We start from the raw sequence: 14,268 nt of genomic DNA on the forward strand, positions 1-14,268 counted from the left end.
GTGAAAGTCAAGACTCTTGAAATCCAGTGAACTTCGGGCCTTTCCTGGCAGGAGGCAGCAGCCTGCCTGCTGCTATGCCCTTGGGTGGGCAGGCAGGCAGCAGGAGCGTCCCAAGATGAACCGCTACCTGGGGAAGCTGCCGGGAGCTAACTGCAGGCCTTGAGAACTTTATCAAGATATCACCAGCCAAACAAGGAAGGCTGCCCCGCCTCCGGCTGAACCTCTGTGATTCTGACTGACGTGTCAGGACACCGACATGTCCCCAACTCCACTCAGGCATCAAGTGCTCGCTGGGGTGACCTGCCAGTGTCAAGGCACAAAGCAGCTTTTGCAGAGATAGTGAGAGGGGACTGGAGAATGGACCGTCTCCCTTTCTCTAGCGGCCTTTTCTCTTTCCCACTGGCTACAGACATATGTTATAATGTGTCTCTGCTTCCTGCACCCCTGGGCTCAGTTTTCTCTACCAGTGCCCACTGACAATCCCTGACACTGTTCGGATGAATGCCTCCTTTTCTAAACCCTCTGGCCGCTGCCCATACACCTACTGTGCCCCCCTCCTGGTAGGGCCCTCAGCCACCTCTCCTGGGCTCAAGCTTTGCTCATGGATGCCAATGAGGCCAGCAGCCCAATACATTTGCCTTTTGACAATCCTCTAGCTCCCCAACAGAAAACCACAGCAGAGCCAGAAGGCTGCAAAGGAAGCCCAGTTTATACATATTTGGCACCACATCAGCTAGTGGTCGGGCATACCAGGGGAACTGGGGGAAGGACTGCTTGATTACTGAATAGCTCCAATCTGGCTGTGTCATGCCTCGGCTTCATATTTTTCAGTGGCACCCCCATGGCAGTTCAAGGGTCTGTGTGGGGTATTCAAGCCTCTCAACCTTCTCTCGTCCTCTCCCACATCTCCTACCATTGAGCCTACTGTAACTCCATGACCATCCCTGGCTCCTTCCAGCTCCCGTTCCTGTGCCCTAGTTGGTCCCACTGCATGGGATGTACTTCCTACTCTTGTTCCCCTATTACTTGACTTACTTTGAATCATTTCCCAGCTCTCACATGACTGAAACCTCCTCCAGGAAGCCTTCTTTACCTTTCCAAACTGAGTGAGATTCCTCCTGTAAGCTCCTAAATTACCTATAATAAACCTTAGCACATTGCCTGGTACCTACATTTGTTTGTTTGTCTTTTGCAGCAAGCAGTAAATTCCTAGACATTCAGGAATTTTATACCTAGTGTACCATGATTCACTCAGGGCCAAGCACTGAACCTAAGAAGGTACTCAGTAAGTGTTTGTTGAATAAAAATTAGACTTCAAAGTGTCTAATAATTTGAGCTCAGGGTTTGTTCAGAGAAAATGAAAACTTAGGTTTTATATAATAATTAACAGTTGAAAAATGATTCATACATTAATATGGGTATTAATATTATCATGTCATGTTCATCGTCAAATATATTTGTATAGATAAATATTTTAAAACTAAAATAGCCACAAATTTTTTAAAATACTCTTAAAAACAGAACGAAAATGAATATGCAACAGTCTAACAAAATATGCATTGTATATTTTCCACCAGTCCTTGCCTATGGGCAAGGCAAATTGAATCCCCCAGTTACGGTGCATGCTATTTCCATCCTTTTATTTAATATTATGGTATCATCATTTTTTTTTTCATCTTGGAATTATGGCCTTTGGAGGGAAAGGAAACTTAGAAGTGGTCCCGTCCTTTTGCTTCATTTTCAGAGTAGCTGAGTCCAGAGTGATGGCTGGCTCAAAGTCACCCACCAAAATGACAACTCTAGTTTCTTAACTTCCTGGCATGTGATGTCACATTCCTGCCCCATGGCCTCTGAGATTTTCTTAGACACTTTCTCCACTTTTGGATCTGAACAGGAAAACACTTTGAAACGAGGATTCTGAAGCACACATGGATCGTAGTGGGACTTGCTACAATCATTTTTGAGAGTTTAATTACATGAAATTTTATACTTTCACTGAAACTCTCACCATTGCTGGTGGGAAGGTAAATTAAATTGGTACAACCACTTTGGAAAACTTATTGGGACAAGTTTGGTAGTATTTCCCAAAGCTGAACATCCATCTGCCCTATGACCAGAAATTCCTCTCCGACATATTACTTCCATCAGACATGAGTACTTAGGTCCACCAAAGGACATGCACAAGAATGTTCATTACATCCTTATTCATGATAGCCAAAAACTAGACACAACTTTGATATCCATCCACAGTAGAATGGAGAAACATCTGTGGTCTATTCATACCATAAAATACTACACAATAATGAAAAACAGTGAATCTTTACTGCATGTCAAATCATGCATAAATCTCATGGACTTAGTGTTAATTGAAAGAAGCCAGATATAAAAGAGAATATGCTGTATATTTCTATTTATGTCCAAGTTCAAAATAGGACAAACTAATTGATGGTGACGAAAAATGGTTACGTGGTGGGGGGTTGGCTTATAGGGGGCATGAGGAAGCTTTGGGGCTGATAACATTTTATATCTTAACAGAGGTGTTGGTTACATGGGTGTTCATATACATAAAACTTCATCAGGCTGGGCACTTAAGATTCATGTACTTCATGTGTAAAATAAAATTTTACAAATATATTATGCTCCCCAAATTGGCACAGTCTGAGGAAGGTCTGTAGTCTTGTCAATTGCATTGTGCCAATTAACTTCCTGGTTTTCATAGTGTGCTATAGTTATATGAGGTGTTACCACTGGGGAAGCTGGTTGACAAGTACAGAGAACTTCACTGCAATATTTTTCAAACTTCATGTGAATCTAATTATTTCAAAACAAAAATTTAAAAAAATTGTATGGTCTCTACTGTTCATTACAAAATCACACAGTTTAAGCCATTACTTTTTCAATCACATTTGTCCCTACCTTCAACCAAATTTATGAGTCAAATAAATTGATTATCTTTTCTAAGTCGTTTTAGGCCCTCTTTTCCTTCCTTCTTTTCTCTCCCTCCCTCCCTTCTCTCCTTCCTTCTCCCTCTTCTTCCTTCCTTCCTTCCTTCTTTCCTTCTTTTGAATATCAGTGAATCTGACTTTTCCTCTTTGCTGCCCCACTCTGGGTCACCCCACTTAAGGGAATGCCTGCTCTGACAGGGCATCTCCACAGGATCTTGAATCCAAGAGCTGAGAAGCCTAGAATTCATTTCACTCTCCTCCCTGCTCCAACCCCTGGTGACCTATGGCCAGGCCTCTAATTTGTGAGTCTGGGTTTACCTGTTTGGAAAATGGGTTGAATAATAGATGCCTCCCTCACGAGGGTGTTGGACTTTAATTACTGTTTGCAGCATTGCTTGAGATGTTGAGATGAAAGGCAGTTTTAAAAGTACATGTTATTGGCATTAGTAATAAAGCTGTGGAATTTGTTTATGAGTTTGCAAGGTTGTCATAAATGGGAAAAGGGGGAAAAAAGGTTGATTTTATGTGGAAAACCTTGTCCCCAAAAAAGCCACAGATCCTGGTTGGTATAAATAGCAAGAACATGTTGTACCTCAAACGGCTTTGCAAACTTCACATTCTTCCATGCCCCTGAAAAGATAGAACCCACACTTCCAAAACTGAAAACAAGGAGTTACCTGGGGTTATAAGGCAGGAAATTCAGGAGCCAATTTTGGGCTGAGACCATTCTCAGTTCTCCTCACAATTTACAAGAAAAACACAGTTAAAGCACAGGGTTCTTCATTTTCACTGTCAATACTTTGTTTTTTCTTTTTGCATTTGATCATATTTCTACCAATAAAGTTAACAAGGACTTTTAGAAACCTACCTTTTTTTTGTGTGTGTGAATACTATATAAGGGAAGGTTAGGGGAAAAAGAAAAAAGTAAAACTTAGCCCATGCCCTTTAAGTGTTTACCATCAAGCCAGAAGATAAATAGGAGTGAGTAGCCTATATTTAGAATTTATTTCATGGTGCCCTGTTATTAATAATAACTGCCCCCTTTGGAGTGTTCACAGTCCTTTGAAATGCATTACCTCATTTGAGCCACTGACAATTCTGGGATTACAAGCTCTGGTTTGAGGATGAGGAAGCTAAGACAGAAGTGACTTTCCTAAGGTCACACAGCCTACAAGTGATAATGTTGGGACTTAAACTAAGTCTTGAGAATTGGAATGGTCAGAGCAGCAATTTTCAACTGGTGTGCTGAAAGAATTTTTAAAACAGGCAATAACAGACTATTTAGTCTGGGGCACTGACCTTTTTTCCCTAGGTTGTCAAAGAAAAAAACGACAATAATAGCTGTTCGGTGTGAACGAATCAAAATTATACCTATTTCTTTGTCAGGTCAGCAAAAAACACATTTTTTGGTTGCCACAGAATTTTGGTAATTAGTTATGTGTGTCATGATATGAAAAGGGTTGAAAATCGCTGGTCTAGAGGAATTTAGTGGAAGGTTCTAGTGTTCTTTCCACTGTACTGCCACTCCTGGTAGCTACTCAGGGAAAGCCTTGGACTTTTGACCCAAGTTCAAGGCCAGTCTGCACCACAGACCAATGCCACATAGCATCTAATCAGAAAGGAGGACTGCTGTAGAGATTAAAGGTGTGAGTCTCAGACTCAGAAGCTCTGGTTTTGCTCCTGGCTGTTAATCACTATGTGGATTGAGACAAATGACTTGACTTTGCTGAGCCTCAGTTTCCTCATCTATTAAATGGAGATATAATAACATCGTTTTCTTTTTCACTGAGTTCTATTGAAAGAGACAATCTATGAAGAGCACTTAGCTCAGTGCCTCACACACACGTACACACACACATCGGCTTTGTTAAAGATTATCAAGTTGAGACCTTAGTACACAAATGGATGGTAAATGTACCTTCACCCATGAAAAGAACCATTTTGGGCCAAGAACTCAAATGAATTAAAAAAAAAAAAAGACTATTGTTTGAGATAATTGTAGATTTACGTGCAATTGTCAAAAGTAGTACCAAGAGAAATTCCCTATGTTCTTCACCTATTTTCCCCCAATGATATGACTGACGAGAGTACTATGTCACAACCAGGAAATTGACATTGATACAATTCACCCACTTTACTGGTATTTTACAGGTTTATATGCGGTCATTTATGTGTATGTGTTTGGTTAGTTCTATGAAATTTTACCACATGTGTAGGTTTGTTTGACTACCATCACAGTCAAGATACAGAATGGTTCCTTTTTAAGGTCTCTTCATGTAACCCTTTTATAGTCATATCCCTCTCCCTTCCTTCTCATTTCCCTAACTCCTGACAACCATTAATCTCTTCTCCATCTCTATAATCTTATCATTTCAAAAATGTTACATATATATATTCATACTGTACATTGCCTTTTTAAAAAATATACTTTATTGTTTATGCTATTACAGTTGTCCCAACTTCTTTTCCCTTTGTTCCCCTCCATCCAGTGACCCTCCCCCCATTGTCCCCCTCCCCTTAGTCCATGCCCATTGGTTGTGCATATAGATGTTCTCAACATCTTCCTATCTGCTCCACTCCCTCCTATTATGCTTCTTAATTCCTGTACCATCTCCCTCCCTTTCCCCCCTTCCCCTTCCCCTGCCACCTGCCCAGCGCTTGCCCCTTTTCCAGGCACTTCTCTCACATCCGCACCAGACTGGTGCCCCTCTAGCTACTGCTCTGGCCGTCATTCCCAGAGTGGGTGGGTCTGTGGACATTCTAGGACCATGAGGGCTCTTTAAACAAGCAAGCTCTGCTGAGAGACTGGCAGTTTCTGCCTCCGTCCCAACCCCCACTGGTCTGCACAGTCAGAAGCAATGAGGCCTGATTTTCCCCGGTGCTGGGACAGTGAGCTGAGTGGTCTGGTGAGGAGCTGGGAACACTCCTCAGGTGTCTCTCCTGACTTTTAAAAACGTATAACTGCTCTTTCCGCCGGCCTGCTGCTGTTGCCGCTGCTGCCACCACCACATCGCGTCCTCTCCACCCTGGCTCTGCCCCTCCTACCTGTCTGGATGAGTATTTCTTCTTTATATCTTTGTTTGCTGCACTTCCATGCACTTTGATTTTTTGGAACTTCTGGTTGTTTCTAGTTTTGAGGTAATTGTATTCCTTTTTAGTTGTGGAGGGAGACACAGCATGTCTGTCTACGCCTCCATCTTGGCCAGAAGTCCTTGTACATTGCCTTTTGAGGTTGGCTTTTTTCATTCAGCATAATTTCTTTGAGATCCCATGAAGTTGTTGCAAGTATCAATACTTCCTTTTTATTACTTCGCAGTATTGCATAGTATGGATGCACCAGTTTGTTTTACATTCACCCATTGAGTGACATCTGGTTTGTTTCCAGTTTGGGGCTATTATGATAAAGCTATGAACAGTCATGTACAGGCTTTTGTGTGATCATATTTTCATTTCTCTGGAATAAATGCCCAGGAGTACAACTGCTGGATATTGGTGTGTGGTTAGTTTTGTTAGGACACTACCATACTACTTTCCAGAATGACTCCACCATTTTACTTTCCCACCAGCAATGTATAAGCAATCCAGTTTCTCTACATCCTCACCAGCATTTAGTGTTATCAGTAGTTTTTATTTTAGTCATCCTGATAGGTATACAGCTATATCTCATTTTAGTTTTAATTTGCATTTCTCTAATGACTAATGATGCAGAATATCTTTTCATATGCTTATATCCATCTGTATACTCTCTCCAATGAAATGTCTGTTTGTCTTTTTTGCCCATTGTCTTGTTGGATTGTTTGATTTTTACTGTTGAGTTTGAGAGTTCATTAGAAATGAAGTTTACAAATATGTTCTCACAGTCTGTAGTTTGTCTTTTCATTTTTTTCCCATAGTCTTTCGCAGAGCATAAGTTTTTGCTTTGATGCAATCTAACTCATGAACTTTTCGTTTCATAGGCTATACTTTGTTGTCAAGTCTAATACCTTTTTGTCTAGCCCTAGATCTCAAAGATCTCCTCTTCTTTTTTTTCCCTAAAAGTTTTATAGTTTTAAATTTTACATTTAAATCCATGATCTATTTTGAGTTTATTTTTATATATGATGTATGGTTTAGGTTGATGTTTCGGGCTTTTGTTTGTTTGTTTGCCTATTAGTACCCAATTGCTCCAGCACCATTTGTTTAAAATGCTTTCTCTTATTGAATTGCTTTTACACCTTTGTCAAAAATCAATTGGGTGTATTTGTGGTGGATCTATTTCTGGGCCAAGATCCCAAAGCAATTTTGACTCAAATATTGAACTTGGGTGAACAAAACACAAAAAAATCAATCCATACGGAGACCGAATGAAGACTAACATGTGAAGCATTTATCAAACAATCTAATGTTCTATGTAATTAAGTGTGAAAGTGTAAGAAATTGACCATGAGTACCCTGATCATTCAAACATAGACTCAGGGAAGTAGTCCAAAGCAGCAGAGTGTACTGAAACAGGCCCTGATTTGGGACCAGGGAGACCTGCAATTGGACTGTGATTTTATCATTTATCACCTAAGAGACATTGGGTAGGTAAGTGAGTTAACCTCCTAGAGACTCACCTTTTCCATCATTCAGCGCAGATCGTATTACCTGCCTCAGAGAATTAGTTTGTGGATTAATGAGATGAGGGCCTGAAAAATGGCTAACAGTGAACTTGGTCTACAATAGCTGTGTCAGGGACAGATCTGAAGGATGGTTTGGGAATTTTACCTCAAATTTTCTATCAGACTCCTCCCAACCATCCAAAGCAAACATCCTCTGTAAGTAAAAAGTAAGTTTGCTATGCAAATATGCCTTACAAATGCAGCCTAAGACATTTCCTAGTCCCTCACTTTCAGCAGAGCTTCTGCTCTTCAACCCTTCTCTCTCTCTCTCTTTTTAAAAAATTATTATCTATTTTTAGAGAGAGGTAGGTAAAGGGAGGGAGAAAGGGAGAGAAACATCAATCAGTTGCCTGGTTGCCTCTCACACGCCCCCAACTGGGGACCTGGCCTGCAACCCAGGCATGTGCCCTGATTGGGAATTGAACTGGCAACCTTGCAATCCACTGAGCAACACCGGTGAGGACCTAAACCCTTTTCTTATAGAAAAGGTTGGATACCTTTTCTACTGAGCATCAGAACTTGGTGGATTTGTCCTCAGAACTGGCATTCAAGGGCCCCCATTTTATCTTTGTTTGGTCACTGACTTCCCCCTGAAAATGAGGTTCATTTTCATTCTCTGGATATCAGCTTTTCCCTAGAAAGGGGTGAAGCTTGGTGCCCACCTCCCAAAGTAGTTTAGGAGGATCAAAAAACTAAAATAAAATAAATTACTAAATGCAAAATACTTAGTGAATTTCCTCATATCTTATATGTGTTAAGCATTGTTGAGCAGAGGTTGATAACAGCTTAAGCCCAAATCCTGCCCCCTCCCCAAACATATTTTTGTATGGTCTGAGAGCTAAAATGGTGTTTACATTTTAAAGGGTTTTTAAAAGAGAGGAAGAAAGGAAGGAAGGGAGGAAAGGAGGAAGGAAGGGAGGTAGGAAGGGAGGAGAGAAAGGAAGGAAAGAATATGCCACAGAGACATACATGGTTTGTAAAGCTTAAAATAGGAATTATCTGGCTTTTTACAGAAGAAGTTTGTGGGCCCATATTGTAGGGATAAAACTAAGGCTCAAAGAAAGGGAGGATAGTATATAACCTGAGGTCACACAACAAGGAAATGATCAACCTATGCATCCACTCACCCATCTAAAATATATAGATTGGACTCCCTTTATATATACAGATGTAAAACACCACGAAAACATGGGATAGTTAGTATAGTATTTCCCAAAGTGGGTCCCAAGGAGTCCAGATGCCAGGAGTTCCCCAGAAACAACATGTTCTCAGCTCAAATAAGTTCCTGAAACTGTGAAAACTCCATAACCTCCTCTTAAAAGGTCACTATGTATACCAGCACATCAAGGCTCTGAGAAGTCCTGCAGCAAAGAAAATAACCTGGTTCGTTCGTTGAACTCAGCATGTCCCAAATTTATTCAGCTGGAAAAGTCTTGTTTTGTTCTGTTTAATTTGATGATAGCTATGTAATATCATTCCTCAGAAACAAATTTTAAAATCATAGGCCAATCACTTAAGTTTGAAAGCTGGCCCAGTCATTTCCTTGCTTCAGGACCCTGAGTAAGTTATGCAGCCTCTCAGAGACTCATTGGTGGAAAACGCAGTCAGAGACTTGTTTCCACCTACACCTCTGATCCCCCATTTCCTCTCTTTAGAGCTGCATTTCCCACAGAGGCATTCTTGGCAATCTTCCATGCCATTGGGATTGGGTTAAAGGATGTTAGGGCTTTATTTTTTTTCTTTCTGGTTGGATATAATCCTATAATTTCCCCCAAAGACCAAGGCCTCCAGATTACACCAGCTGCACTTTTAAGCCATGTATGCCTTGGTAAGGGAGGATGGAGTGGGTCAGGTTCTAGAACACTCAATCTTAAAAAGTCAAGAATGCAGGACTCATGGACACAGATGGAACACAGCCAATAACAAGATCTGTCAACATCCAGAGACTGGCTGGAACAGGGTTGATTTTTTCCTAGAGGTGCTGATGAAGGAATTCGTAATATTAGAAGAATGCAACCATTATGGAATTCAGCCTACACTCTATAATTAACACAGCACAAAATCATGGAATTTCAGCAAGATCCTTGCCTTAAAATGGTAAGCCTGCTTCACGAAAAGATTCCTAAATAAATGTGTACTTGCTTCAGTTGGTTGGTTCAGTAAATAGGTTGGCTCTCTTTTGCCTCTGGGTTTTTTGTTTGTTTGTTTTTAATTATTATTTATTTATTTATTTTGGGGACCCCTGCTCTGTAACATTCCCCCTTCTCAGACTTAAGACCCTTTATAATCTTATAAAGGACAATGGGTGAAGGTCTCGTGCTCCTCTAGCTGCTTCAAGCTGGACATGGTCGTCGTCCTACCCACCCTTGGGTCCAGAAATCCCTAATAAGAGTGGGGGTGTGGAAGGGAGGGTGGCCTTCCCACATGGGGAAGGATCTTGCAGACTCCAGGTATGTTTTGCCTCTGGGTCTTTGCATGTGCTGTTCCCTCTCCCTGAATCGCCCTTTCTCTTGACTTTTGCCTGACTAACTTGTACCCTTCCTGTCTCTATATCAATGTTACCCGGACCCCCATAAAACTAAGGTAGGTTCCCTACCTGTTGCCATAAATCCTGTATCTTCTCCATTAGAGCGCTTAGCTGGCCTTCTGTTGACTTTGTCTTGCCAACTGGACTATAAGTCCCAGGAAGGCAGGGACTGGCTTTGTCTTGGTCACTGTTGTATCTGCAAAGCTTGGCATGCTTCTAGACAAAGGCACTACTTAACGAGCATTTGCAATAAACAGAGACATTGACTAAGTGTATATGTACACTCTTCGGACTCCTTGATCCTCAGACACATTGGGGAAATAGAGGCAGCTAGGCAGACTCCATAGAAGTGTAATGGAGCTGCAAATGGGACTGACATCCTCTGACAGTAGATGTGAGACTCTGTTTCATACCCCTCAGCCACATCTTAAATAATTTAGTTCCTCCCCAGCAGAGTGTCCATGGCCTCATTCTAGTCTTTCTTGTCATCACTGTAGAGGTTAAGGCTGTTTCAAATAATTATTTTATAACAAATGGGATATTGGGGTAAAGAAAAATTCACCACATTCCCTGGGGTAGGAGAAATGTGTGCCTTCGGACCTTGGATTTAAATAAGCCAGCAAATCCCTGCTAATTCTCTTTCATTGCTGCGTCCTGTCTGCTTCATATCCAGCAGAGAAAGCCAGCCTGTGTCACCCATGATTTATGCCCTGCTGTTTGCTCTCTTCCCCTAGAACATTAAACACCCTGAGCAGAGGGGGAAGAAGAGGTAATCTCAGGATGCCTGGCTGCCAGACGGGTGTCTGGGGCAGACTCTCTGCTCTGGTGGGAAATGGGAGGAGGCTGAAGCGCAGGAGGTGGGGGGAGGAAAAAGAAAAAGACCCATGGGGCTTCTACATAAAAGGAACAAGGGATCCTCTGTTTGCACTAACCTCTGCAAAAAACATTGGCCTCTAAGCTGAGAGACCTGGGTACTTGATTTACTTGTTTACTGAGCGCCTTTGGGCAAGACTTTCCTCTCTTTGAATCTCTGTTTCCCCAGTTATTAAAGGAGGGTCTGGAAGACTTGAGCTCCCCACTGCCTTAGGGATCTGAAGCTAGTTGGTGCACAGACCTTGCAAAGGAGAGAGGCGCATAGTGCAGTGGTTAACCACGTGGGCTCCAGCTTCACCTCCCACTGGCCGTGTAGACTTGGGCAAGCTCTGTTCCTCTCTGAGTCTCATCTGCATGATGGGATTCATCTCCTGGGCCTTCCTCATTGGGTTGCTGAGAACTAAAGCTTCCAATGGTACTGGCACTGAGCCAGTACTTCCTAAGAGTCAGCTATTATTGGGGCTGTTGTTCCTGAGATGGTCCCAAAATGTGGCCTTGGAGTTTCTCTCTACCTGAGTTCCCTGCCTGGGGCCTGGCTGGTGGGGGCGGGGCATCCCCGCCAGCAGTTGGAAACTCTGGGCAGAAGGAAGGAGGAGCTATTTTCAGTGGATTCTGGTTCTATTTGTGGCTGTGAGTTGGCCCAGGCTGCAGGGAAGCTTTGGGTAGAGCAAGCTGGGCGCTGAAACGAGTGTGTTGTCTTATATCAGGAAGGTAGAGAGAGGAGGGAGAGGAGACACGGAGGGGAGGTGAAGAGGAGGATGAAAGGTCCTCTTCTCCGTCATGGTCCTCCTCCCCTGAAATCCCTTTCTTTCCCGTTCTTGTTAATTTCATCTCCTCTGACTTCCCTGGGGAAATTTAGAGGGGGGTGACTGGGTGACTGGTCTTTCAGAGGTGGATTTAGTTAGTAACAGGAGCAATCCATCCATCCATCAATCACGTTAACACAGTGTTCTCAACCACACAGCACTGATTTTCTTTTCCCAGCAGAATTGCGAGTTATTTGTTAAGGCGTGAGTGGTGTCTAAACCACCAAACACCTAAGTCATTTATCAAAGTGTAGAGGAAGCATGCTCATTTCTCCACTGGATCTTGGGGCAGTAACTGGCAATAACCATGTCTCCCCTGCCCTCACTCCCTACCATGCGACAACGCAACTTGCTTGACTTAACTTCTCTGGGTCTCAGTTTTTTCATTTATTGAAATTGGGGGGTGGAGAGGGCATACCAGGGTGACTTTGGGAGTTCTTGAGTTCTTTCTAGCTGCAATTCTGTGATTCTCTGAGGCAATAATCAAATAAGGTTAGGCTGGATCCTTTAATCAGAGGATGGTTGGTAAGATTGGGAGGTTCCAAAGAGAAGATGACATCCTACCCTGTCATTTTCTGGATGAGAAAACTGAGGCCCTGAGGGTGGGGTCAGGTCAGACAATGAGTCAGCTGGGTCAGGAATCCAGGCCTCCTACCTCCGTTTGCAGCAGGCCTTCCTGACACTGGGACACCAGGCTGTCAGGCACCTCTCCCTGGGAGAACAGGGAGGAAGTACCTCTACTGAGCACCACTGTTCGTGTGGTCACTCATTTAACCCCCACAATAATTCATTTTCCGGCTGGAGTGACCCACATAGTAAGGTCTGGTGGCAGGCTTGCCTAATTAAAAACTCAATCACTATTGGAGTGCTTGCCCAAATCCAGTCCTTTGGGTACTATGCTCATTAATTTTTGACACAATCAGCTTTGTACTAATATTTATTTCATATTTTTCTTTAAATCAGTTCATCATTTTAAGAAAATTCAGCTTCATTCTAAGCAAAGAGATCTGTGATGCTGAGTTTGATCTATTATATTTTTCCAAATACATTACACATAACTATTTAAATTAAAATAAAATCCATGTACAAACTAAAAATGCCTTTGTGGTTGAGAAGTTCAAAGGAATACTTTAATTGGTTCTTGAATTTGTTGGCTTTTTAAAAAAAATTACTGAGAACCCTAAAAAGCTCTCGTTCATGTAAGTTATGTCAGTTGATATTTACCTTGCTAGGAATTAAAGCTGACAAAATATTATTTATTCATTTATAAAAATAACATGATTTTAAAAAATATTGTAAACCCATGATATGTTACCATAAATAACTTATTTTTATGAAAAATATTTTTTTAACACAAAAAGTTTAACGAGAAGAATGGCATTGTTTTATATATTTGCAGTTCTCATTAGAATTTGACTTAATAGAATAATTTTGCATTCTCATATTTGCTTCTGCATTACCTGTGGCAATTTGTTTTAGTTGCAATAAGAAGATAATCCAGCCTCATATAATTAAGACAATTGTGATTATTCTTATTTGGTCGTCGTCGGCAGCCGTCCGTCTCGAGAGACGATGGTGTAGCTTCTTAAGAGTCTATCTGTACCGCCGAGAATGGCTGTGCAGGCCGACTCGGGAGTGACACGGTATCTGTCTCCTCCTGTGTTGAATCGACATCTTGCGATGACGCTGGAGTGTCCTCTCCAGTGAAGCTACAGAGCCTGGGCAGGGTGATATGGAGGGTCTGCTGTTGCCCATGCAGCAGACCCCCCCTCTCTTCACAGCTGAAGGGTCCAAGGGAAAGACGGAGTCAATACAGCTTGGCTTCAGGTGCGCCGCAGGAGTTGCCGGTGATGACTACAACGTCAAACCGCCTTAGGGACTCCGGCTCCGGATTTTCTGTCGGGGTTTACTCCCTTAGCCTTTCCCCTGAAGAGGTATGCCGCAAGGCAGCGGAGGTTTTTTGGAGTCAGAGTTTTCCTTCTCTGTCTTTTTTGGTACTACACTAAAAATTGATAAGTAGTAGTTTCTTAAAGTTAGTTGCATAGATTCATATGAATGAATTTTTTGTACTCAGTTATACTAAAACCACTGATTTATCTTGTACTTTGAATGGGTCTTTTATTCATGCATGATTTGGTAACATGATGCATTGGTCATTTGGAAAATATTGGTTCACTGTGATATGCAGCTCTTCTGAATGTTGGCACATTTCATATACAATATAAAAAATGGACTTTTGTTAATATTACCACAATTTAAGAAGAAAAGACAACAGGGATTGGGAAGTGGTCAAGTTCATGGTGGAACATTCAAGTTTTCCAAAATTCTAATTAAGCTAGAATTTTACCATTGGAAACAAATACTATCAACTGTTTTACTTCATGTGACAAGCTCATTTTATACATTTTTTAGAAACTGACTGCCAAATACCCAAGTCTGGAATAACTGTAGTTTGCATATTGACCATTCTTTCAAGT

Source organism: Furipterus horrens, unplaced genomic scaffold (genome assembly GCF_987537825.1).
Source record: "Furipterus horrens unplaced genomic scaffold, mFurHor1.1.pri manual_scaffold_11, whole genome shotgun sequence".
NCBI classification, from domain to species: domain Eukaryota; kingdom Metazoa; phylum Chordata; class Mammalia; order Chiroptera; family Furipteridae; genus Furipterus; species Furipterus horrens.